The 25,521-nt window shown below is 38.2% G+C and overlaps 1 long non-coding RNA gene across 1 annotated transcript in view; it reads right to left on the bottom strand.

Moving 5' to 3' along the window:
- The window catches only part of LOC147577480 (uncharacterized), a 208,358-nt gene extending 187,000 nt beyond the window's left edge, over positions 1 to 21,358 (bottom strand). The window contains exon 1 of the long non-coding RNA XR_015240335.1: positions 21,086 to 21,358. This is a non-coding gene — a long non-coding RNA (uncharacterized LOC147577480). The remainder of the gene's footprint in view (positions 1 to 21,085) is intronic.
- Positions 21,359 to 25,521: the final 4,163 nt, after the last annotated feature.

Genomic DNA, 25,521 nt, shown 5'->3' with positions numbered 1-25,521 from the left:
GCTAATGTTCATTGCAGCATTATTTATAATAGCCAAGACATGGAAACAATCTAATTGTCCAAGGATAGATGAATGGATTTAAGAAATGGACAAATATACACATAAACAGCCAATGAAGTATTATTGGCTATAATGAAAAAGGAAATCCTGTGATTTTCAAACAGCATGAATGAAATTTGAGGACATCATGCTAAGTGAAAGAAGTTAGAAAAAGACAAGGGATAATCTTACTTACATGAGAAATCTAAAAAGAAGGCAAACTCACGGAAATAGAGAGTGGATGGATAGTTGTCAATGGTAGCAGGGTGGAGGAAATGGGTGAAGAAGTAAAAAGGATATAAACTTCCAGTTTTAAGATGAATAAGTTCTGGAGATGTAATGTACAATATGGTGACCATAGTTAACAGCATTGAATTGTTCACTGAAAGTTGCTAAGATCTTAAAATCTCTCACCACAACGAAAAAAAAAAAGTGAAGTGATAGATGTGTTAACTAATCTTATTGTGTTGATCATTTCAAAATACATATATCAAGCCATCCTTTGTACATCTCTAAATGCACAATGTTACATGTCAATTATATCTCAATGAAGTTGAAATAAAAAAATTAAGACAAAACACCTATTGGCATAAAATATATGCAAAATACACATCTAATAAGGATTTTTATTTATGTATGTATAAAGATTTTTTACAGACTCCAAAATGTATAAAGAATTGTTATCAGAATAAAACTAACACTTAAAAATGGGCAAAATATTTGAACATTGTATCAAAGAACATATACAGAGATGACAAGTAAGTACTTATAAAGATGCTCAAAATCTTTAGTCACTAGGGATTTTTCAGTAGAAATAATCTTGAGGAAGAGTTTGTTAACTTTCACATAATTAATGGTATCTTCCTAAGGTCATTCTTTTTTGTAAAAAGAAAATGATGAGTTATAACCTATTGCCATGTGTTGGCATTTATCTTTTAGAAGTATAGCTATTGAAAATGCAACTATTGAAAAACCACTGGAACCCTGTACAACTACATTATATATTCTGAAGTAAGCCCATTCTCCAAGAATGAAATACTGTTAAATATGAAAAATACCAGTGATCATTAACTGACACCATGCTGTAATTCTTCAAATGTTTAATGATTATTTCACCTTAGAAATGACTGTGCTGAAAACATAAAGGCAACCTTCTACTAAAGTTTCTAGGAAAGATGTCAAATGCCTCTCTTATTCTCCCATTTTTATTGGGCAAGTTTTGGCAAATATGGGCTAGAAGCATCTGGAAGGACACAAAAGATGATATGGGTTTCCAAGAACAAGCTAGACCAGCTGGCTTGCCAAATGTCAGTGTATGTGGGTGGGGAGGACTGTTATTTTGATTTATAATGGTGATGTTATGTGGGACGCACAGTGAATACCTCTGTCAAAGACCACTGCATGTCTAAGTTTAAATTCATCCTCACTGTTGTATAAACAACTTAAAAGTACAAACAAAGATGGAACCTCTCCATGTGGAAATTACTGCTAAAAACCAGTATTGTCATTAAAATGTTCAACAACAGAAGATAGTCCTAAATATCAGTTATAGCATTTATGCCAGTAAATATTACTGTAGGATCTACAAATAAAATGATACCGCTGGCAACCCTTTAGAATGGATTTTCAATCACAGCACTTTATGAAGATGAAAAAAAAAATTTTTTTAATTTGACAGATTGTTGGTGGTGCTACCATCAAAAACATGCTTTCATTAAGTAAATATAAGTCCAGATTGAACACTACGACAGGAGAGATGTTCAGCAGACTCTCAAGAGTCCCACAGTTACTTCCTGGGAAAATATATCCAATTCTGATTTACCAAATGTATAGGGAAAATGTGTAAGACATCCAGCTGTTTACTACTTTGTAGTGAACAGCTAGACTCTAGCCTAGATTCAAATTAATCTGTGAAGCAGTTCAGTATAGGCATACAACTCAGTAATGATCTAACAAGGAAATGTATACTCAGAACACATTGTATAGTGGATTTGGAGGTGTTCTCACTGCATACTAAAAAATAAAGACAGCAGGAATGAGAAAAAGCTTTTCAATTATGGAAAATGCACTGAAGAGATTCTCAATTTGGGGGGCAACTGTAGTAATAAATGCTTTTTCCCCATGAAGTATTGACACTGAAAGAGAAATGTCATTGCTTCCTGTAGAACCACCTCATGTCCTGGATTTTCCTAGGAGACAGAAGTCATATGTCAAGCAAAATACACTGTCACCCTGGTGACTGAAATATTGCAAAAATGATTTCAAAAACAAGTGTACTGTATGTGGCCTGGAAAACTCCCACACATTGCACATTCTTTTAGGAAATTCTAAGCCTTGCCTTTCTATAGAATATTTGAGTCCACTTAAAAAAAATGACGTTTCTAAACATATTCCTTTAGTGCATGCAGTGGCCCAGACTTTACTGTGCCTAAGAATCATACGAGAATATGATATTAATTCAGCAGGTTTAGGGTGGGGCCCAGGTATTTCTGACAAACTCTTAGATGATATTGATGCTACTCGTCTGCAGATGCATTTTGAATAACAAGGCTTTAGAATATTCTACACTGACAGCTGAACACCGTAAAATCTGTAACCTATTTGCACAGTAGCATTCTATCAGTATTGGTGAGGTTCTGTCTTTAAGAAACGAATATTTAAGGGGCGCCTGGGTGGCGCAGTCGGTTAAGCGTCCGACTTCAGCCAGGTCACGATCTCGCGCTCCGTGAGTTCGAGCCCCGCGTCAGGCTCTGGGCTGATGGCTCAGAGCCTGGAGCCTGTTTCCGATTCTGTGTCTCCCTCTCTCTCTGCCCCTCTGTCTCTCTCTGTCCCAAAAATAAATAAACGTTGAAAAAACAATTAAAAATAAATAAATAAATAAAATAAATAAATAAAAAAAAAAAGAAACGAATATTTGAAAATACAGCCTATTCACTTGAAAAGTGTGTAACCGGGAACAGAAAGTTGAGATAAGGAGCATGAAGACTGAAGTGGAATCTCAGAGCCCTAGAAGGACTTGCAGGGAAAGCTTTGGCTATGAATACGAAATGGCCACAGTCGGTATCCCATCCTTCTTTGTTTCCCAGAATGATTGAACATAATTTAATCTTGATCTCCCTGTATACTTCTGTACCGATGCTTGAAATTCTTTTAACAGTGCATGTATTCATTTTCGGGAGCTGCATAGCAAAGTACCACAGACTGGGTAGCTGAAATGAAAAATTTTTTTTTCTCACAGCTTGGAGGCTAGGAGTCTGAAATTAAGATGTCAGCAAGACTGGTTTCTACTGAGGCCTCTCTCCTTGGTATGTAGATGCCCTCTTCTCCCTTTTTTTTCACATGGTCTTCCCTCTGATGTGTCTGTGTCCCAATCCCCTCTTCTTATAAAGACTTATAAAGATACATTGAATTACGACCCAATCGAATGACCTCATCTTAAATTAATTAACTTTTAAAGACCCTATCTCCAAATACAATCACATTCTAAATACTGGTGATTAAGACTTCAACCTATGAATTTGGAGAGGACACAGTTTATGCCATAAAAGTCCATATAAATATAGAAAACTATAAAGGTAAGTAATTGGTATATATTTACATGGATACACTGACTGACTTATGACAAAAGCTGATTAAATCAACACAAAACTGGGGCACCTGAGTGGCTCAGTCGGTTAAGCGTGGGACTCTTGGTCTCTGCTCAGGTCATGATCTCACAGTTCTGGAGTTTGGGCCCCACACTGGGTTCTGCGCTGACAGCATGGAGCCTGCTTGGAATTCTCTCTGTCTCTCTCTCTGTCTCTGTCTGTCTCTCTCTCTCCCCCACACCTCACTTGTGCTCTCTCTCTCTCTCCTAAAATAAATAAACTTAAAAAAAGTTAACACTAAACTATAATAAAAAAAATGATGTCAGAGTCTTCATGGTTCTCCTGGTCTTGGTGCCTGAAATGAGGAACTAGAAGGTTTGGTCTATCTGATATGCAACATACTAGAAAATGAGAGACTTTAGGTGACACACAATCTTCACCCACGTTCTTGTGAATCCCTGTCCCAAATCTCTAAATCCAAATTCTACATAGTAGTTTATCAGCTCAGTTAGTTTTCCAAAAGTAAGACCTAACTGTTCATGATAATACTGAAATATGACTTGCCTATTTCACTGTCTTAATATTTGTTCTGATGCTGCAAAAACCAAGAGTGGGTGAAAATGCTGGTGCCAGAGCACAAAACAAAGCCGTGGCACCGAACAGAATTAGTTGTCATTACCTTCCTCACTGCTACCCTCTTTACCTAACAGTGGCCTTAATGAAGCAGTGAAGATTATTAATTTTATTTCATTCCAACCCTTGAGCGCATGACTTTTAAATATAAATCACTTTTGCTGTACACTGACATGTGATGGTTACCTGAAGGAAAAGCTCTTGTGCAATTGTTGGAGTCACAAGCTGCACGAGCTGCTTTTTTTCACGAAAGCACTAAATTTACTTGAAAAGACCACAGACAGATACACTGTGGTTATTCAGACTTGGGCATTGGGCAGATATTTTCTCGAAAATGAACATAGTGAGCCTGACGCCCAAAGGAAGTAACTGAAAGCATTTGTTGGCAAAGACAAACTTTGAGCTTTCAAGCAAAAACCAGAATTTTGAAAAATGTAGATCTGTCTTTATGAGCTTGACACTTTGTCAATACGGAAAGACTTTTCTAATGAGATTTACAAATGTTACTACTTAATAGTGCATAATAAAATGTTTCAACATTTGAAAATCCGCATAATTCAGTGGACCAACATTCTCCAAATGACAAATGCCTGATGTTCCAAAATCAAGTGTGGTCGAATATGCACGAGTCATCTAATGATTTTAATGTAACAGGGTAAAAAAGTTCACTGGTAGTGTGAGTTTGTACACTGCAACTAACCTTTAAGAAATGACCTCTTTGGGGCGCCTGGGTGGCGCAGTCGGTTGAGCGTCCGACTTCAGCCAGGTCACGATCTCGCGGTCCGTGAGTTCAAGCCCCGCGTCAGGCTCTGGGCTGATGGCTCGGAGCCTGGAGCCTGTTTCCGATTCTGTGTCTCCCTCTCTCTCTGCCCCTCCCCCGTTCATGCTCTGTCTCTCTCTGTCCCAAAAATAAATAAAAAAAGTTGAAAAAAAAAATTAAAAAAAAAAAAAAAAAAGAAATGACCTCTGGTCGAGCGGGGTAGTGTGAAGAGAATATACAAGACTGTTCCAAAAATCTATGAAAATATTCTTTCCTCTCCCAGCTACATATCTTTGTAATGCTGGCTCTACTTTGTTTACTGCACCAAAACAACATATCTTAACCGACTGATTGCAGAAGATATGTGAGTGCGGCTGCCTTCTAGTAAACCAAATAGTAAATAAATTTGAAAAAAAAATAATTATTCATCATTTTTTGCTTGGGATAATACGGTTATTTTCATAAAATGGTTTTCATTTGTTTTTATTTTTTTAATGTTTATTTATTTTTGAGAGAGAGAGAGAGAGAGACAAAGCATGAGAGGGGGAGGGGCAGAAAGAGAGGGAGACACAGAATCTGAAGCAGGCTCCAGGCTCTGAGCTGTCAGCACATGAACCTCAAGATCATCATCATGAACTGAGCTAAAGTCACTTAACCAACTGAGCCACCCAGGCACCCCCATAAAATAATTTTTATATTAACGTGTGATGGGCTACGTATTGGCATTTTCAAGTGAGTTAATAGTTTTTTTTCAATATTAATTTCTAGTACAGTATATATAAACGACTATAATCTATTTAAACAAAAACTGTCATCTTCAGTAATTTTCAAGTTTAAGTGTCCTAAGGCCAAAAAGTTTACAAATCACTGCTCCAAGATATACACACGCTTTTTTATTCTGGCTGAGGATTCTGTACAAACTCCTATGTGGCCACCCATTCTTATGTGAGCTAGACCAACCATGAAATTCAAAGAGCCCATTTTATATTTCTTCCTCTCGAAACAAAATAGAGTTTGGTCCTTCCTTTCCCCAAGATTAACCCAACCATAATCGTCCTTTCAGAGTTGTCAAGAGGTTCAAAGAAAAGAAAGCCCATCCAGTCTAAATCTTTTTCCTCTAATTGGAGAAAGAAAACCTCTAACATTTTTTATACTCCTCTTTGTAAACATAGTACGGAATCATTCATAAGGAAGCCTTGGTTCTTCCTTCCTAGGCCTATTCAGCTTCTAAAGGCAAGTGTTTCCTCAGTGAAAAGCTAAGAATGAGGCACCATAGGAAGATGGAAAAGATTATGAAGGAAGAGAGATTTGTCCTCGTCTGGGGCTACTTTCACTGATGTCATCATCACTGTCATAATCATCATCATCGTCGTCATCATTACCGCCACCACCCACCACATCCATTTATCCAATACCCATAGCTACTGAGACTTGTATCTTATATGCCAGGCACTGTGCTAAGTACTTGATAAGAATCACCTCATTTAATCTCTACCACAATCCTAGAAGGCAGATATTATATCATTCCCACTTTTCAGATAGGAAATTGACACTGAGAAGTTAAATAAATAACTCAAGTCCTCAGCTAATAAGTGGGGTTATCTGGGATTTAATTAAACCAGAGTCTTAACCACTCAACAGAAAAGCTTCGCTGCTTCCTATCAAGTTTATGTACAGGGGGGTTAACGATCATCATTCTGAGAGACCTCCCTTGCATTTTGTTTTTGTCAAAGCCCCTTTTCCCTAAATGATGGGGTAGGAAAAGGGGCTGCATTCAAAATCAGTGTTTATAACTTTGAGAAGTTATTCTGGGAGACTCCTTGTTATGATAGAAGAAGCTTCATTTTGAATAATTTTATGAAGTTTTGATTGTATATATACTAACATTGTAAATGAAATCAATTGTCTTATATGGCTTTCACTTACTGGTAAAAAGAAGCACAGGAGTATTCCTGGTAAGACATTTTTTTTTTTCCCCAACACAAAATTTAAGGAGGTCATTATCATGTGGAGTCTTCTATGAGAGAGCCCAGGTTACATAATCGACAATGTCTTCAACTATCATTTCTCAAGCAACAAAGAAGTGTTGTTCAAATGGCCGTTTCTTATATTGACCCTCTATAAGAGCTTAGGACATGACATTAAATAATATATCCATGAAATATTTCTGAAAGGAGCTAAGTTAATATCACTCATGTATGTTATTCTGTCTGACCCAACCTGATCAGAGACTATGCTTAGAAAACCTGGAGAAATGAATAGTTAATATATACTTAGCCTCCATTGTTACATCTCCACTGAGCTGATGGTAAGTGTTGGCTCACAGTCAACTCTTGATTAGACTTCCTGACATTGCCTGAAGAAGTGATATTATGTTTTGTTTATCAGAAAGAAATCTTGTGCTTTAGATGCCAAACATTCAGGCAGCCGGCAAATCTGTTTTAAAAATTTAGAAGACTGTCATATTCTTAGCAAGAGAAACATTCTGAACTATACCTGGTAACTCTTAGGCATGCCTTGGGTTTTAGCCTCATTTTTTTCTCTCAGAGGGACAGACGTTGAATCTATCTAAATCCTCCCTATAGACAAGCAATAGCTCCAGACCTTGAGCTTGAGTTAGGGTGAGACTGGCCATGAAGGGGCAAATTGTAGACCAAAGGATGCCTAGGGTAAAACACAATCCAAGAATCACTGAGGTTTCCATCAAAGGGCACTCAGTATGGAGGCAGAATCTTAGGAAAAGTCAGCAAGACAGAAAGCAAAGCTACCACAGGGGATAAAGGTCTTCCAACACTAGAAGTAGGAGATGCTGGGGCCAAGGTTCATTTTCAAATGTCTCCAGGTCCAGTATATTTGAAGAAAGGGATTTGCAACTAGGACAAAGACTGCTCAAACAAAATCTGATCAAGATCTCAAAGAAATATTCAGTTGAGACCACAATCACTACCATTGCTGCCAAGTCCCCCTCCTCACCCAGGAAAATAGGGAAGAAAAGGTCATATTATTTCCAGAATAAAATCTTATTAGGATGGGTTAAGGATAATAAAATTCCAATATTTTTTATTTTAACTCCCTTAAAATTAGCAGGAAAAAGTCTTGAGGTTACAGAACACAATAATTCCTGCTATATTATTAGCTTCCTATTGCCACCATAACAAATTACCACAAATATAACAAATTAAAATAGTAAAATTTTATTATCATTTTATAGTTCTGGAGGTTAGAAATCTGAAATGACCATCACTGGATTAAAATCAAGGTTTTGGCAAGGCTTCATTTTTTTTTCTGGAGGCTCTAGAGAAAATTCCATTTTCCTGCCTTTTTTAACATCTAAAGCCTGCCCTCATTTACTTCCTGCTTCCTCATTTACTTATAAGGATGATTGTGATTACACTGGGCCCATCTGGATATCCAGGAAGCTCTCCCCATCTCAAGATTAACTGATGAGCTACCTTAATTCCATCTGCTACCTCAATTCTTCTTTGCATACAACAAAATATATTCACAGGTTTCATTATAGGGAGGCCATTATTCAAACTACCACACAAACCTCCCTCTGTTCCTCCCTCACTCATGCTCTGTGTCTTTCACTCCCTCTCTCTCAAGAATTAATAAACATTTAAAAAAAATTAAAAAATAAAAAAAAGATAAAGGGGTGCCTGGGTGGCTCAGTTGGTTGAGCATCTGACTTCGGCATAAGTCATGATCTCACGGTTTGTGAATTCGAGCCCCACATCAGTAGCCTGGAGCCTGCTTCAGATTCTGGGTCTCCCTTTCTCTCTGCCCCTCCCTCACTCATGCTCTGCCTCTCTCTCTCTCTCTCTCTCTCTCTCAAGAATAAACAAACATCAAAAACTTTTGAAAAAAAAAAAAAAAACTACCACACAAACCTATAAAATTTACTTAATGGATACTGAAAAACAAAATTAAAACGAGGCCACAGCCACAAGCCAGTAGAGGGAGATTTGAAGGTATGTAAGCGCTTTTTGACAATACATTTCCTCCTTGAATCTATTGAAACAAAGCTTTTGGTATGATAGGAAAGTTCTCTGACATTTGGCAAACAAACTAAAAATTCAAATTTATTTTTTTAAGTTTATCTATTTATTTCGAGAGAGAGATAACACGTGTGAGCATGGGAGGGGCAGATAGAGAGGGGGAGAGAAAGAATCCCAAGCAGGCTCCACACCGTCAGTATACAGCCCAACCCAGGGTTCGATCTCACAAACCATGAGATCATGACCTGAGTCAAAACCAAGAATCAGAAGCTTAACCGACTAAGCCACAAATGTGCCCCTCAAATTTATTTTTAGGAAGATACAGTGTAAGTACAGAGTTAACTTAAACATTATAATTAACTCACATCAAGATCATACTATTAATCAATAGTTCCTGACTACATATTAATACATTTGTGAAAAATTCTTACACTACTCTTATATTCTCAACATAGTTTAAGACATTTTTTGTATTATAAATAATTCCTGTACTTATTTATTCACAGTGTGTCAGTAGTTAGTAATGGATTATATCTATACAGTCATTGTGGAAGATAATATGTCAAGATTCTACCTTAAAATTTGTTGAGAGAGATGTTAGAATTGCATTCTGCAGGAATATTCAGAATAAAGTGGCATTCTAATCTGGAATGGATAAAGGATCTTTCACTAATGTAAAGTATAGTAAACTTTGAGTCCATCCTGAAGAAAATACGTCTGAATTTTATTTACAACAACATAGATATGGTCCAATCATTTAGTTAGAGACTGAGAAATTCTTTTGACAAGAAAAAAAAAATTCTTACATCCTTTTCAGCTTTAATTTTTTTAGATCAATGAAGTTACTGGATCAGGCTGTAAAAAATCCTAGAAGTTAGAAAATGCAAATGAGTATGTCATAAAACTGTAGAACCTAGAGAAATAATATGCATTGTCATCATTAGATGATTTCAATCAATCATTTATCTTCAGAAGTAATTCCACAAGAAATAGCATTCCCCACTGTACCTTCATTATTGGATTGGAACTGATGGCTGAGCCCAAGACTCCCATTGATTTAATTCAATTTTTAAAAGAATAAGCTACTTATAAAAGGATTTTAACCTAATACATTTATGTGTGACTTCATCTGAATTCCATTTGAGGTGTTGTCCCTCTAACTTTGCCAATTATTTTTATTATATTTTGTTTTATTTGTTTTTCAACTTCCTGGAAGTCTTGATCAAGACATGGGAGTCGGGAGGCACAGTTTAAGCACAGAGTACTCAAAATTAATTTCTTGGCAGTTTTTTCTAAAACACAACTGAAAGGATTTGTCATAATTATTTGGACTCAGAATGTTATTTGTGCAACTAATTCTTAAAGCAGCCATTTCTCTATTTTAACTTTCTTCTGTCCTTTGGTCAGACTCAGGAACAATATGGAGAACAACATTAACAGTTATGGAAATTGTGGTCATTTTCAAGCTTGACTACAACACTCATTTCCAGAATTAAGCCAAACAAAAGATGATTATTATTAAGAAATAGTGTTAAGCTTCCAGTTGGATATAACCCTTGAGGTTTACCTGGTCCACATGTGTTGGAGAAATACAGGTTTTAGTGCATACTGGTAATTAGTCACCTGGCTCCCGACCGTATGCATCCATACCACCTTTCCTCACTTCAGTGTTCCAATTTCATTGGGTTTTCACCATCTTCCATGCAGTCATGTGCTAAGGAAGGTGACTTGATCCCCAGAGCCAATCCCTGCTCCCTTCCTCAAGAGCAAGCCAAAAGCTATCACATGGACTCCATTATCATTTCTCCCGTGGCTTACAAAACTCTCAGAATGAATGTAAACTGTGGAAGATCTTGAAAACAATACATAACTCAAGACAGTAAAAAAAAATGTTCCTCTACTCTCTCACAGCCCCTAACCCTTTAAACCATCTTCCTCCTTTTACATATCTCCATGAATCATTAAGTCATAAACTCTTTTCTCAACCTTATAATAGAACTAGGGACACAAAACAGGTTGAGCTACTTACTGTATTTCTCAAAAGTATTTTAAGTTGCTTAGCTCCTAGCTCTTTCATTTCTAACCAGTCTTTTTCGTAGTAGCTACCAAAATACCCACTGAGCTGTTTGGAACTCTCATCCTTACCAGGGCAAGGCTCTGCAATTGCTTCAGCTTGAAGACAAGAAAAGTTGGCAACTCAGCTGACATACCCCTTTTCATAGTGTAATAGAAAGGAGGTGGCCGGGGGGGGGCGCCTGGGTGGCGCAGTCGGTTAAGCGTCCGACTTCAGCCAGGTCACGATCTCGCGGTCCAGGAGTTCGAGCCCCACGTCAGGCTCTGGGCTGATGGCTCAGAGCCTGGAGCCTGTTTCCGATTCTGTGTCTCCCTCTCTCTTTGCCCCTCCCCCGTTCATGCTCTGTCTCTCTCTGTCCCAAAAATAAATAAACGTTGAAAAAAAAAATTAAAAAAAAAAAAAAAAAAAAGAAAGGAGGTGGCGGGGGGGGGTGGCGGGGGGGGGGGTGGCGGGGGGGGGTGGCGGGGGTGGCGGGGGGGGGGTGGCGGGGGGGTGGCGGAGGAGGATCCTACTTAAGTAAAAAGATGATGGCAGACACTTTCATTGAAGAAAACCCCTTGATGAGCCATGGCAGATCTTTCAGGGTAACAAACAGTGGTGTGCGTAGGCAACTGGAGCTGTAGTATTCTACACAATAACATGAGGGCAATATAAGAGAGGATGTGTACAAAGAGAAAAGAGGGAGAAAAAGAGGAAAAGGAATCTGATCAGCAGTCTTCCTGCTGCCTATCAAACTTTTCCAGCACAGCATAGTTCAGTCCAGAAGAAAACTCTCGGGGTCATAGAACACGAATTGCCTCTCTTTGTTTGCTGTGACTTAAGTAAAAATACAAGAAAAAGAAAAAGTAATAGCAATAGCACCGCAACCTCTATTGTTAAGGCCAAAAGTCTAATATTTTAGAGACTGAATCCTAAGCATTTGTAGATAGAAATAAGTTCATTTTGGTGAACATATCAACTTGGATGGAATCAGAATGGATAGCACAGAGTACAACGGGAACAGCATGGATTCAAGAAACAAAACACCAAAGACCATATAAGACGTAACAGAGCTGGACAGATACACTAGTAGATTCACCAAGTAAGCAAGAAATGATTTGTACAGAAAAGCAGTGTGGTGTAATAAACTGAACATACACTTTGTTTTAGACCTGAAACAGGCCTGGGATCAAAGTGTTAACATTAAATATTTGCACTAATAAGCAGGCATCTCTAGATGTAACTCATTTTTTTACAAGTCTGTATTTATATTCTGCTTCCTATTTTTTATTTATATTAACACTGCAGTTTTAAATAATTGATTACAATGTATGTATTGATGAATCTTCTTGTTGCCAGTATGTAATTCTAAAATAAAGATCAACTTCAGTTCTTGCTAAGGGAGAGAGTTCATTGTGTTGGACTTAACCAACATCTCTTTACCCTGATGCCCTAACTGGTTAGACATATCCCTTACATTTCATTTTGCCTGGACTTGTAGTCATCTGGACTTGTAGAAGTGATAACCTGAGGCACTTTATATGTTCCTGATATGCAATAACTCTTAATAAATTATGTCATCTTTATGCCGCAGAAAACCCCTGAACACTCTTTGTGCTGAAATTTAACATAACATATACTGAAACATTTCATGCATTTACATATCTGTCCTCATATAGATGTTCACTTATGTCTCTTCAGCACAGCTTTTACTGGCATCAGTTACCTGAAAACAATCTCTGGCATACTTTTTACAATGTAGACACATGCAATGAAAGGGTAGAACTTAGAGTTGAAATAAACTGATACTAAGCCATAGTATTTCAAACTAAATTGTTACAGTTGTGTGTGCTTTTCTCGACCTACCCTGCCCTCTAGTATCTTTCACAGCTCTCCCACCCTGTCTGCCAATATCAAGCTTATTAGATTTGATTGAAATCCCTTTATTTGCATTAAACAGTTTTGTTTGTTTCTTTTGGCTTGAGATTCCGTGATCATTGAAAAAATGCTAATGTCATGTAAACCAGCCAAACACTTTTGTTCATAAATATTGGATGTGCTAGTATTTTGCATGTTTTATACTTCTTTTAAATTTTAACATTTAGCTGAGCATAGTATCATTTACTCTCATTATTCACTGAACTAGAAATAGAAGTGTAAAAGTGATGATATAATGATTGTGATCTTTTTAATATTAAATAACAGTAATTGTGTGATAGTAAAAAAAGAAAAATACATAGTTCTCATTGTGCTTATAGTAAGGAGAAAATGTCTTGAAAACAAAACATTACTTGCTGGCATTCAGTTTGCCAAAATTTTCAGTAAATTATTTCACTAAGGATAACATGATTTATCTTCCACTCAATCATCATTCTCTTACATTACTTTTTTCATGTTTATTAAAAAAATCCTGGTGTTTGGTCAGTACCTTGGCTTCATTCATAATCTACAATATCCCCGAAGCAGTAATACAGTAGGAAGTTGCATACCAGAGGCTTGGTAATATTCTTAATACTTATATGAAGCTCTGTATATTACAAGTACTTTATAATATTTTATATTTCTTCTCAACATCCTAGTCTAAAACCCATGTTTTAAAACAAAAACCAATGGAAGATTATATTATTTTCAACAGAATAATAAATGGCAGTATCAGACAATAAAATAAAAATTTCACAAATGCAGTTTATATTTTCAATTTAACTATAACGGTATGACAGAGATACAGAAATACATAAATAGGCACCCATTTCATCCATTTATTCTATTCTCCCCAAATATTTTCAATTTGGTTCTGTAGGCATATATTTGCCTGTAATTTCCTTGGACTCAGAGCATTGCAGAACAATAATGTCTTCAGATATTTCCCCCTTCCTCCCCCCTGCCCCCCCCCAAAAAAACTGGAAAGCTTTAAATGCCACTCAGACAAACAGACCTAGAAAATGAGGCCTCTGAGCACCACCTGGAGCATACCACCAGATACAAGATAGCACTATCATAGCTCTGAAGTCAGCAGCCTCCCTCTATGTGAGAAAGGGTATGCCCAAACTTGTTTTGACTCTCGGTTCTTTCAAGCCATCCAGGAGGGTACATGTATTTCACCACCAGCTACTCATTGACTGAGAGGTTGAATAATGAAGTACACAAGAATAAGAGATGAGCACAGCTGCATATAGTTCTTGGTTCTGGCATTTACTTTGAGCCTGTCAACAACTTCTTTAACTTTTCTGAACCTCTGATTCTTCCGATGTATAAGCTGGAAAAACTACTAACTAATTGGTTTTCTTTTCCTGATAATTAAATAAGAAAATATATGTATAGTATCGCTGCCAGAAATTTTTCAATAAGCACTGGCAATTATAGAGCTTGCAATTATAACACCATTAGGGACATTCACATTAGTAGAAGTCATGAACCTGGACTCTAAGTTACTTATCATCCACGTGGGAGCCTTAAAACCTTAAAACTTGCATCTACTCCTTCATTGCATTCATGTGTTTGGTATACCCACCTGATCAAGGATTTTATTAAGCGCCCATACCATAATACAAGGTCTTCAATACAAAGACTTCAGCATAGTATTGTGGAAAATGACACTTCCAGAGTCAAATATTTTTTTTAATATTAGGTCTGTCTCTTATCATGTGATTTGGGGAAATAATTTAAATATATTAAGCCTCAGTTTTCTATTTTTTTTTTAATTTTTTTAATGTTTATTTATTTTTGAGACAGAGACAGAGTATGAATGGGGGAGGGTCAGAGAGAGAGGGAGACACAGAATCTGAAACAGGCTCCAGGCTCTGAGCTGTCAGCACAGAGCCCGACGCGGGGCTCGAACTCACGGACTGTGAGATCATGACCTGAGCCAAAGTCGGACGCTTAACCGACTGAGCCACCCAGGTGCCCCTCAGTTTTCTATTTTTTAGCATAGGAGTACTAATAGGGCTTTTTGAAGATTAAATGAGATAATGTACAGATGTACGTAACAGATAATGTTTACCATATACATAAAACAATAAACATGAAATTAATATTATAGAATAGATGGAAAGAGAGAGATTAAATGTATGGCACCGACGGTAGGATTTAAGAGAAACCAGAGACCACATAGGCTAGAATTACCAAGGGAAATATCATTAAAAGGTAATATCATTACTGGACTTTAAAGCCAAAATAGAATTTGACAAAAGCAAAGATGGGGCCAGGCTACAGAAGCAAATTACAATCTGAAATCAGATTGTGGACCATCTTGAATGACCCACTTGAGAAGAGAGGATTCAAACTCCATTATCTATTGCCTCACTGAGTCATGTGAACTAGGCTTTCACTTTCAAGTCCTATCCAAGCAGAATGCAGTGATCTCTTCTATTGCCAGCACCAGTCTTTCCATTATGCTTGATTATTCCAGTTTTTGAGTTTAGAAGTAATAAGATTCCAAGTGCCCAAGATAGTGTTTGTGACATTATTATTCCTGAATAACCACAAAACTGTTTCTAAGATTACTTCCCTGAGATGACTATTAATTTACTTTTCTATAAATTGCTTACTGGTTTAGTGTTAACAGTTTTCAAAATTCACCTTTCAAAAAGGAATCCTTTGACGCCATGGTGAAATACCTAAGATTTCAATGGAAATAATTGTGAAATGTTTCTTCTGTCTGTCTGAAAGACTTTTTCAGACTCCTTAGCGTGACTCCACAGACACTGAGAAGCAAGGATGGCATTTCATTTACAAGCTCTCACTAATCTTGTGGGTGAGATGTACACCAGAAACACAACTTGTCACTTTAAAGTGACTTCCCTATAATTTCCCTATAGGGAAACTTTAAAGTGTTTCCCTATAATTATGGTGCAGGGTACTTTGAAATATTTTATAACAATTAAAAAGATGTTCTACCTAAATTGTTTTTAAAATGGAGACTATAGAAATCATCATAATTAATGTTATTTACTAAATCACTGATAATTACGTAACCATGGAATTGTTAGTCACAATGATACATATTCTGAGCTTTTCCCTTAACAATGTTATCAATTAATAAAAATATTCTGCTGGGGCGCCTGGGTGGCTCAGTCAGTTGAATGTCTGACTCTTGATTTCACCTCGGGTCATGATCCTAGGGTTGTGGGATGAAACCCAGCATCAAGTTCTGCACCAAACATGGAGCCTATTTAATATTCTCTCTCTCTCCCTCTGCTCCTTTCCCCTGCTCACACTCTGTCTCTAAAATAAAAGTTTCAAAAAAAAATAAAAATTAAAATAAAATAAAATTTTCAAAAATTAAGAAATATATGTAAATATGCCGCTAATATGATATATATTATATACTATATGATATATACTATATTCATTACTACTTACCACATTGTGAGTATCATATATGTCCTTGTTTTATAATACACTAGACATAGATGTATTAAAAAGTGAGAAATCCTCAAGAAATAGGGAATATTTACTAAAAGGTACTGTCTTTAACAAATATCTTAAATAATCTGTAAAAACTGGATACATTTCTGTAGAAAAATCAATGAAGCTTTACCTATCCACTAATTTGACTGGCACTTTGGTTTTAAAAAAGCAATTGAATAGATGACTTAAAGGCTTATTTTATACCCTGATTCCTGTAAATATGAATATGAAAACAGGGGGGTGATATATGTGAGCAGATTTAATTTCACTAATTTATTCTGATTAATCCCGGTTGATTATCAACAATGTACAAAGAATCTTAACATGAGAAAATATATGGGTAATTGGCATGCATTGCCTTGTTTGAATAAGTAGTTTATAACACAAAGTGACTCCCCAAAAGAAAATTAGAAAACAAGCAACATACCCAGGAGACACAAGTTATCAGCAACATCTCCTGCATAGTTTTATCCTAGATTTCCTTAACTCACAGTGTCTGTAACAGAGCAAATGCTATTACTGCTACTTTTCCGTGGTCACAATCTATCTTCTAATTTTATTTGTCATGATCTGGGGATTTATATTCAATCTCTTATCTTAATGCCTTAGTACGTGTATTCTTCCTAAGGCCAAAGTGGTGACATGGATCCTTTTACTACTTTTCCTACTAATGCCTCAACTTTTACTTTATTGCTTTGAAAATAAAATACGGAGAAAATAAAGTTGCCTCTGTATCCTGCAGCATCATCCACAATCTTGCAGGTTTATTTACTGGTCTTCAGAAACAGGAGTCAGAGGCTTCAGTCAGCATCAGGGGAAGCAGCTTGTTCTCAAAGCCACTTGTATTTATTTCATCACAATTCCCTCTTTATACCTTCTTTGTTGTAAGAATCCAGTGACTGTTTTCAGGGTTTTCCCCAACTCATTTAAAATTCCCCGTGATATTTAGCTTATCTTTCCGAGTTTCTTACCATATGTTCTTAGTCAATCATTCAAGTCTGCATCTGCTCATTTTCCAGTATACCATGTCCTCGATATCAACTCCGAAACAATTGGAGTTTAGTGTTAAGTAATTGTGTGTGGCAGTAATAATCAACTTCTGCTTCACATTATTTTTTTTTCCTTAGAATTACAGCAGTACATTTAGTATACTAGTGAGTTATATTAGCACATACTTAGTATATTAGTGAGTTTTGACATAGTACTTCAACCTGGGAAGTTCAGCTACGGGGAAATTCGTTACCACTACCCTTCTCTGAACTCTATGCTATTGTATCACTATCTCTACTTAAAATATAATGAATAGTATATAAATATATTTTTCCTGTTCTCTATCGGGCTCCTGTCAATGAAAATATTTTCAAAACTTGAAAGATGTTTGAATATGTACTCTAGAAGTAGGGCATGGTTATAGACTTTGCTCTCAATATTTTTTTATAAAATGGTAATTTTGATGTGAAAGCAAACAACTGAGCATGATACAGCAGTTCCGTTTTAAGAGTACTGAGTATCTTTTTAAATACAGTGCCGAGTATTTCGTATATTTTAGTTACATAAGGAAAATTGTATTTTGGATAGCAATACAAATTTCCAGAAAAAAAGAATTAAAGAATATCACCATAGAAATTAAATTTTTAGATGTGATAGTTTCAGTCTGTCATTTTCACAAGTGTCTGCTAACACTTTAAATGGCACGCGGAACCTTGATATGCATTTGTTGAATGCATGAATGAATGAAAGTGTCTTGGGGTGATTCTGGCTTTGTCTGGAGTCTGGTAGTCTTTGAAGGCCTGCATCTAGTCATAGGCAAATTTTCCACCTTAAACCCGTGATGCACTGAGCAGCCCAGACATGTGGGAATATGGCCTTGTACAGAAGGTTTGGGACTAGGGTGAGACGACGTAGTTGCTTAAGGTACAAAATTTAAGTGGTTATAAAAAACTCAGTCAAGGAGTTCATTTTAATGTCATATTTTTTTAAAAATCAAATTAATGCAAAAACATCCAAAATGGAGAAAACAATCGGAGTGTTAAATGGTGGCTGCTCCCACTGTTTGGAGGATCAGATGAAGCACTGCCCTACGGTGCCAGGGAACAATCCAGAAGCACAGAGAGAGGTAACATCCAATGGGTCTAACTTTAACCAGTGAAAGACAGGAGACAGGAAGAAGGAAGCAGACAAGCGCTTAGGTCTTCTTCCTCCTGTGACGTGACTCTTCCAAAGCATAGTTTTTCTATATGACTATCCTGGAAGACATCCCAGGTGGCTCAGTAACCAGCTATGTCATCTGGTGAAGCTGTGATCAGCTCAGAGCACTGGCCTAATATTTTCTTTCCTTCCTTCCCTGGCCCACTTCCTTTTTCACACTCTCTCTACCCTGAAATCACACCTTTCTATAAAGTATAGCACATAACAGCTAAGACTACAGGTGAGTAAGATGTTGCCCTGCCCTCAGCGGTTTAACTGCCAAGTGAAATCTACCCCTGATAAATTCAATAGACAAATTCAATGTGGTGTAATAAGTGCTCTGTGAGCCCCTCACGAAGGAGAGCTAGGCACTAGGTGAGACAACTGAGTTTTGAAGAATGAAAAAGAGTTTACAGACAAAGAACCAGCAGGTTATGTGTACTGCAAGCAGAGAAACAACAGTAAATAAAAGCAGAGGAGTTGGCAGGAAACAGCATCTAAAAGAGCTCATTCTGTTCTCACATGTTACAAGGTGCTTGATTAAGATACCTTTCTAGAGACCTCCTTCTCATTAGCTCTAAAGCAAGGATTATAATAGGTCTACTCTACAGTATTATCTAACAGATTAAATGAGGAAATACATGAAAAAGCCCTTAGAAAAGTGGCCAATAGCAAGATTTCCCTCCCAACTTCCTTACGTGGCTGATACACTTTTAAAATCCTATTTTCAAAGAAATACACTGAGATTGCTACTACATCGAGTCTTTTCCATCTTTGGTCAAATTGAATTGCATGTTAATAATTTGAGCTATTTTAATATGCATTTAAAACTGACTAGTAAACATCTGTTGAACCTCCCAGAAAATGGATTTCTGAAAATGAACTAGGGACTTAATTTAATAATGTGCAGGAAAGTCATCTAGCTATCAAGTCTCAAACTTGACATAAATAAATTTTTTGACATTTGTGTTTTTCCACTTTTACTTTTTTATTAAAAGAATCTATATTTGTGCTTTATGGAACACTGAACAAAAATTACTAATACTGCAACTCTGCACGGCCTTCTCTTAATAATCATTTTTCTGGAATTATTTTTGCCATGTACCTTTTTTTATTTGCTTTGTAAGAGACAAAAATGCCAAAAAATGGGTTTTTTTTAAGCTATAATTTTTCTGGCTTACAATATCTTTAATACATTAACGTACAGACCTATTCTTTCCTACTAAAGTGCAGAACATCGACACAAGTTGTAAAGAGGCTTTATGTTGGCTGAGTAACTTTTGTGTTTTTATTAGTCCATTCAATAAACATTAATTTCTAGGTTCAGTAAGAGGTTTTTGGGGTTTTTTAGTATACATTCCACTACATCAATTAACTTCTTATGATTTGAAATATGGAAACCTGCGTAGGGAATTTAAAAAAGCAGGATGTCACAAAGATGAATGTTACAAATAATTATGCTTCAAGAGTTTAGAATGAGATACAACTATGGACTGAAGCCCAGGAGGATGATACATGAAGGAAGAGGGACTTAAACATTGTTGAAAAGATATTCTAGCTGCAAATTGTGAATCCACATAATCTCTCACATGATTATTGTCTAAAGCGGGAAAATGTCCTGAAACAATAATAGGCTGATACTATTTTTATATACACTCATGGTTTAATCTCAAACACACTGGGAATATGTATAAGTGAATTGGTAAAAGTATTAATCACTTTCCTATAAAATACATATTTGAATAATCTACGGTCTGTATATATTCTATTACTAGGTATCTGACGATATAGGAAACCAAATAGCAGACACTTAAAAAAGGTAATGGGAGAAAAATTAATTCTGTAACATATCTTGTGGTTTTGAATTTATCTTTCTCCTCTTTTTTCCCTACTCCTTTTGAATATTTTTTTATCCTTATAATCCTTATAATAAGGAACACAGGAAAAATAAACAACCTGCAATAACATGAATTCATAGATCTTTTAGGCAAACTCTAAGTAATCTACACTTAGTTTCTCCATGCATGAAGAAACAGCAATAAATCTTGCAGATGTTTTTTCTAATATCCCTATCTATACCAGTAATTACAAGCAATATCTCAAAAACACAGTTGCCATGTTTACTCCCATGTTATAATATCAGGCTTCTATAATCATAGCTTAGTAAGTTAGAAAAGAATTCAAACAGGATTTTGATTCCAGCAAAAATTAAGTTCTGAATATTCCGCTGTTGGTTTGCAAATTGGCCCCCGTACACAGAACACCAGGAGAGACAAGAAAAAGGCAGCCACTCCAGACTGACAGGTGGCGGTTTTAATAAGCAACGGAACTTATTTACAGGCTAGTCTCAGCAGCCGCAAGATGAATGGATCTTGGCACCCACACACCAGAAACTTAAAAGTTTACATAGAGGCCTCACCTGGCTTAAGTGTACCGTCCAGGGTCTCAGCCACACGTTGCTCTCTCACGGCTGTGTCCTCAAAAATGGCTCCGTGACGGGAAAGCGGGGCAGAACGGGAAGAACCAGACCGTGCATTTCGAAGACGCGGAGGGACTCCCATCCCCCGCATCCAGCGTACAGGTCAACGGCGGTCATATCCTCTCAATGACCCCTGCCAACGCTCCACATCTTAGAACCAGCTCTTAACAATCTTATACACACCTCTCTTCAGAAATGTGCCCTGAGCAGTCAGGAAGGGTTTTCATCAGCACAGAGGTGACCACTTTGGCAGCTATCTGGCTGTAATGGAAAATACCACGGCAACAGCCACGTGCAAGAGAAAACAGGTAAGATAATGATTCCCAAAATAAGTAACAAGTTTTTCCACCAAGAGCCCCATGATCCAAACCACTGATTTATTAAGTCCCCTAGTCTGGGCTTTGGTCACTCAGGGTGTTCACTTGTGTGATTTAATAAAGATGATACATTAGCAAACTCATCAGGTATGAATGTACAGCATTCTGTTTGGATAATAGCAAAGGTGCCTCCTTGTGAGGCAGTAATCATGTCCAAGGCCATTCTCTTTGGAGGACAGCTTTTCTCATTAGAGACATTTCAGTCTTCAGTAAAGAATGCCTTTACTGGCTGTCATTTAAGGTTTACTGGGTAAGTGTTTTAAGGGCTTCTATGTATGCTGTAATGTCCTCCAGGCTAATGGAGCAAACAAAGATGGCAGAGAAATGACTGTACCAGTGGAAAACAGAATGTGCCCATCTGGCTTTAAGGAGAGGGAAGTTGGGAGCTTTAGGAACTCAACCTGTTTGTACATGCCATACGTGTTGGCCAGGGGAGGCAGCACTGTCAGGCAGTAGACTGGGAGTGGGACGTGCCTGACTAGGACGGGCACCTTCTCCCCTCTTTCAATGGTATGTGTTCCATTTCAGGTTTAGCATGTTTAAATAGGGCCAGCTTGCAGCCAGATGGTAAGATCTGAATGGAGACTGAGTAGTTCTCTTTCACCTAGGAATGCAAAGTAATAACTCACCCATCCCAGTGGGGCATCCCATTGCTAATCCCAGTGTATAATACCTTTCCCAGGCATGATGGGGCTCGGTGCTCTCAGCAGCATAGCACACTGACCAACAGTGAGAGTCTGGACAATGGCTATTTCCAGAGATTTCCATAACTTTATGGTGCTGGATGCCTTGACGGGGGTCCCCAGTCTGGCATATGGACCAATAGCCCCACTAGTTGATCATTCATATGTATGAAAGCCCAGGAGAGTATATTGGTCAACCTGACCAAGGTGGTTCCATTTGTTAGTAATTTAATCTGCTGCTATAATACTCCATTTTCCTTTCTACCAACCCTGCTGCTTGTGGGTTATAGGGAAGATGGAATCTCTATTCAATGTCATATTCTTTTGCCAGTCTTGCATATTATGACCTTTGAAATGTGACTGATCCCTGATCACTGTCTATTCAACAAGGTTATCTGTACATGGTACTCAACTTCTCTAATGCCCTAAGGTGGCAGCCTGGTTTATGCAGTGACAGAGGAAAACTTGAGTCAGACCAGACGTGGAGTTCACACAAACCAAGGCATATTTAGAAACCTTACTTAAAGGGAGGGGGCCAATGTAATCAATCCCCCCATGGTTGAGAACTCCAGTGGATGGCTCCAGACTCTTTTGGCAGTTGCCTTGGGCATTGTTTCAAAAACATACGACATGCTCTTACTACATTAATCAAGTCACTGTATTCCAAGGACAAGCCAGCATCCTTGGCAATATGCCATCCCACCCAGGTTCTACAGTGGCCACTCTTGCTTTGCACCCAATCTGCTCTAGCTACTGGCGGGTCAGTTGCCAAGGTTTGTACCAAGCAAGGACACTAGTTTCCTGATTTCCAGGGAGTGGCAGTGCCTCATGAGCTGGGTGAGGACATGGAAGAGGATGAAGACTGGCTTCAGGTTCTTGCAGTTGAATCCAAATGTCTTCCTATATATCCTGACCCCACAAAGCCTTATACATGATTATCTATCCTTTGGCATCCCATTGTCCAAGTCATAGGGTTAATCCCTTTAGAACAGCCCAAATGTCAGCACAAAGGGTTAACAGCCTGAGCTCACGAGTGATCACCAGCCCATCTGCTCTGACCTCAGCCCCCTGGTTGCTGAGGTTTGTTCCTGTTTCCATCCTGATGGTGTTGAGCTGAATAGTGACTGAAGTCCCTGTGGGTGGGTTGCCCTGAACTAGACCAATCTGTATACCAGACATCAGCAGGAATTTCCCCTACTTCCTCTCTGCAGGTCACAGAAGCTACCACAGGAAGAGAGCTGGCGTATTTGGAGGATCTACCCAGTAGCACCTGTGTTTCTAGAGACAATAGGCCAGCAGACAGGGTGCTCCTCTGCTGCAGATAGTCATGCTACTTAGTCAAAATGGGAGTTTGAGCCATGGCAGAGGTGAGTCAATGGAACAGATTCTCAATCCCACCTTGATAAGAAGGGAAGTTCTTACCATGACATGCTATTCCTTCATGAGAGGCTCTACCTAGAGGAGTGCTAGCTACACTGCTCAGAGCTATTGCTCTATGGAGATACATCAGGTTATTGCTCCTTCCAGAGCTCGGACCAAAATCCTAGTGGTTCTCTCTTTTTCTGTTTTCTCTGCTACCGTGTCCAACCCATCCCTCCTGGAGTCACAGATACATCTAACTTAAATGGTAGCCTTGCTTGGCAGATTCCCAGAACTTTACTCTGCATTACCAGTATTTTTGCCGTCTCTAAGACAGATTGCTGCCCTGATCCCCAGTCCCACACATGCCCTTTCTTCACCAAGCTGCGTAATGGGCAGAGGCACTGCACCAGGTGAGGAATAAATGTCATCCCAAACCCCAAAATCCCTACAAAGGCTCACACCAGTTTCATGTTCATTGGGGTTGGGATGGGCTTGCACCTTATCTGTCACATTTTCTGAGACAATGTGTGTCGTACCCAACCAAATGACTTCCAAAAACTTTATGGCAGTGCTTGGGCCTTGATTTTTCTGTGGTTTCACTGCCTATCCTCTCCCTCAATGATGCTGAAGCAAAGTCTGCAGAGTGTCTTGCAACAGAGGCAAGACTTCACATATCATCAATATTATGAGCCCATTTTATGGATGTGGGGAAGGAAAACAGGGACAGACCTCAGGGTACCATCCCATGACATAGCTTATGGCTGTATAGCCTAGGGAAGCAACTGAAAGGTCTGTCTTTTCCTCTCCTAAGTTAAGGCAAATTGATCTTGTGACTCAGAGCATTTGCTAAGTCCAGTACAGCCTGGTACATGCCAAGAACCATGACCACAGTTTCTTAGATGGTGGCAATGCTGAGCATAGCCATATAGATGGGAGGCCCTGCCTTGTTCAATTCTCAATAGTCCACAATCATCTGCCATGAGCCATCTGGCTTTTGTACTGGACATCCCAAGCACTATGAGCAAGGCATAAAATACCCATTCAGTGCAGTTCTTAGGTAGTTTCTCCAATTTCTTTATGCCCCCCCCCAGAAATGTATATTGTTTTACAGTTAACATTTTTTGTGGGTGCAGTAGACTTACAGGTTCCCAGTTGGCTTTTCCCCTCGGCACTGGTTTGATGACTCTAACCCAAAGGTACGCTTCACTGACAGAGGTTGGTAGTGTTTGGTCTTGTGAGATTATGTTCTCTGGTTTTGGAAAGATAAAGCCTCATATTTTTGTGGGGGAGAACACCCAATTTTCAGTGTTACAAGGACTTTTTTCACCATACTGTTTGCCCTTCATAACACATAGATGGTGTTGAGGGGGTCAGAAAATTTCTGAGGATTAGATAGTTACCTTCTATTAGAGCACATTTTGCTCCAGTTGATACTTGGGGACCAGTGAATAATGAACTCAACATGAGGCCTCCAACTGCCTCCAACCAGTCCTTCACTTGGAGGCAATCTTGACCTACATCCCGAACTCAGGATGTGGGAGGAACCCACCCCAAATAAGACCATATTCCTGAGGTCTCTGCTGGAAATGGGGCATCAGGGATGATAGGAGCAGGTGGGGAAGGTCAGAACCGTTAAGTTTTAAGGCTTTCCATAGGTCAACCAATACAGCTTTAGGTTGCTGGTCTATCTCTTCGCAGTGTTGGGTTGCCAATCTATCACTGCAGCAATGGGATCAAGCCACATTTCCTTCAGGGTTACCATTATTACACCATTTACAGCCAAATGGGATAGCCTTTTGGTTCTTCAAGTTCCCTCTCTGTCTCAGGTCTTTCCTACAGTCTATACGTATTACTGTGGTTTGTCAGTTTCCCCCAAATCAGCAATGGATTGCCTAGCATTGTAAATCACAACTGAGCTCAGTATGGATATTAGCATCCCATACCAAGTGCTGAG

The sequence above is a fragment of the Puma concolor genome, chromosome C2, assembly GCF_028749965.1.
Source record: "Puma concolor isolate L17-30 chromosome C2, mPumCon1.1.hap2, whole genome shotgun sequence".
Classification (NCBI taxonomy): domain Eukaryota; kingdom Metazoa; phylum Chordata; class Mammalia; order Carnivora; family Felidae; genus Puma; species Puma concolor.
Note: the sequence above shows the minus strand (reverse complement) of the source record. Positions and strands in the feature narration are given on the sequence as shown.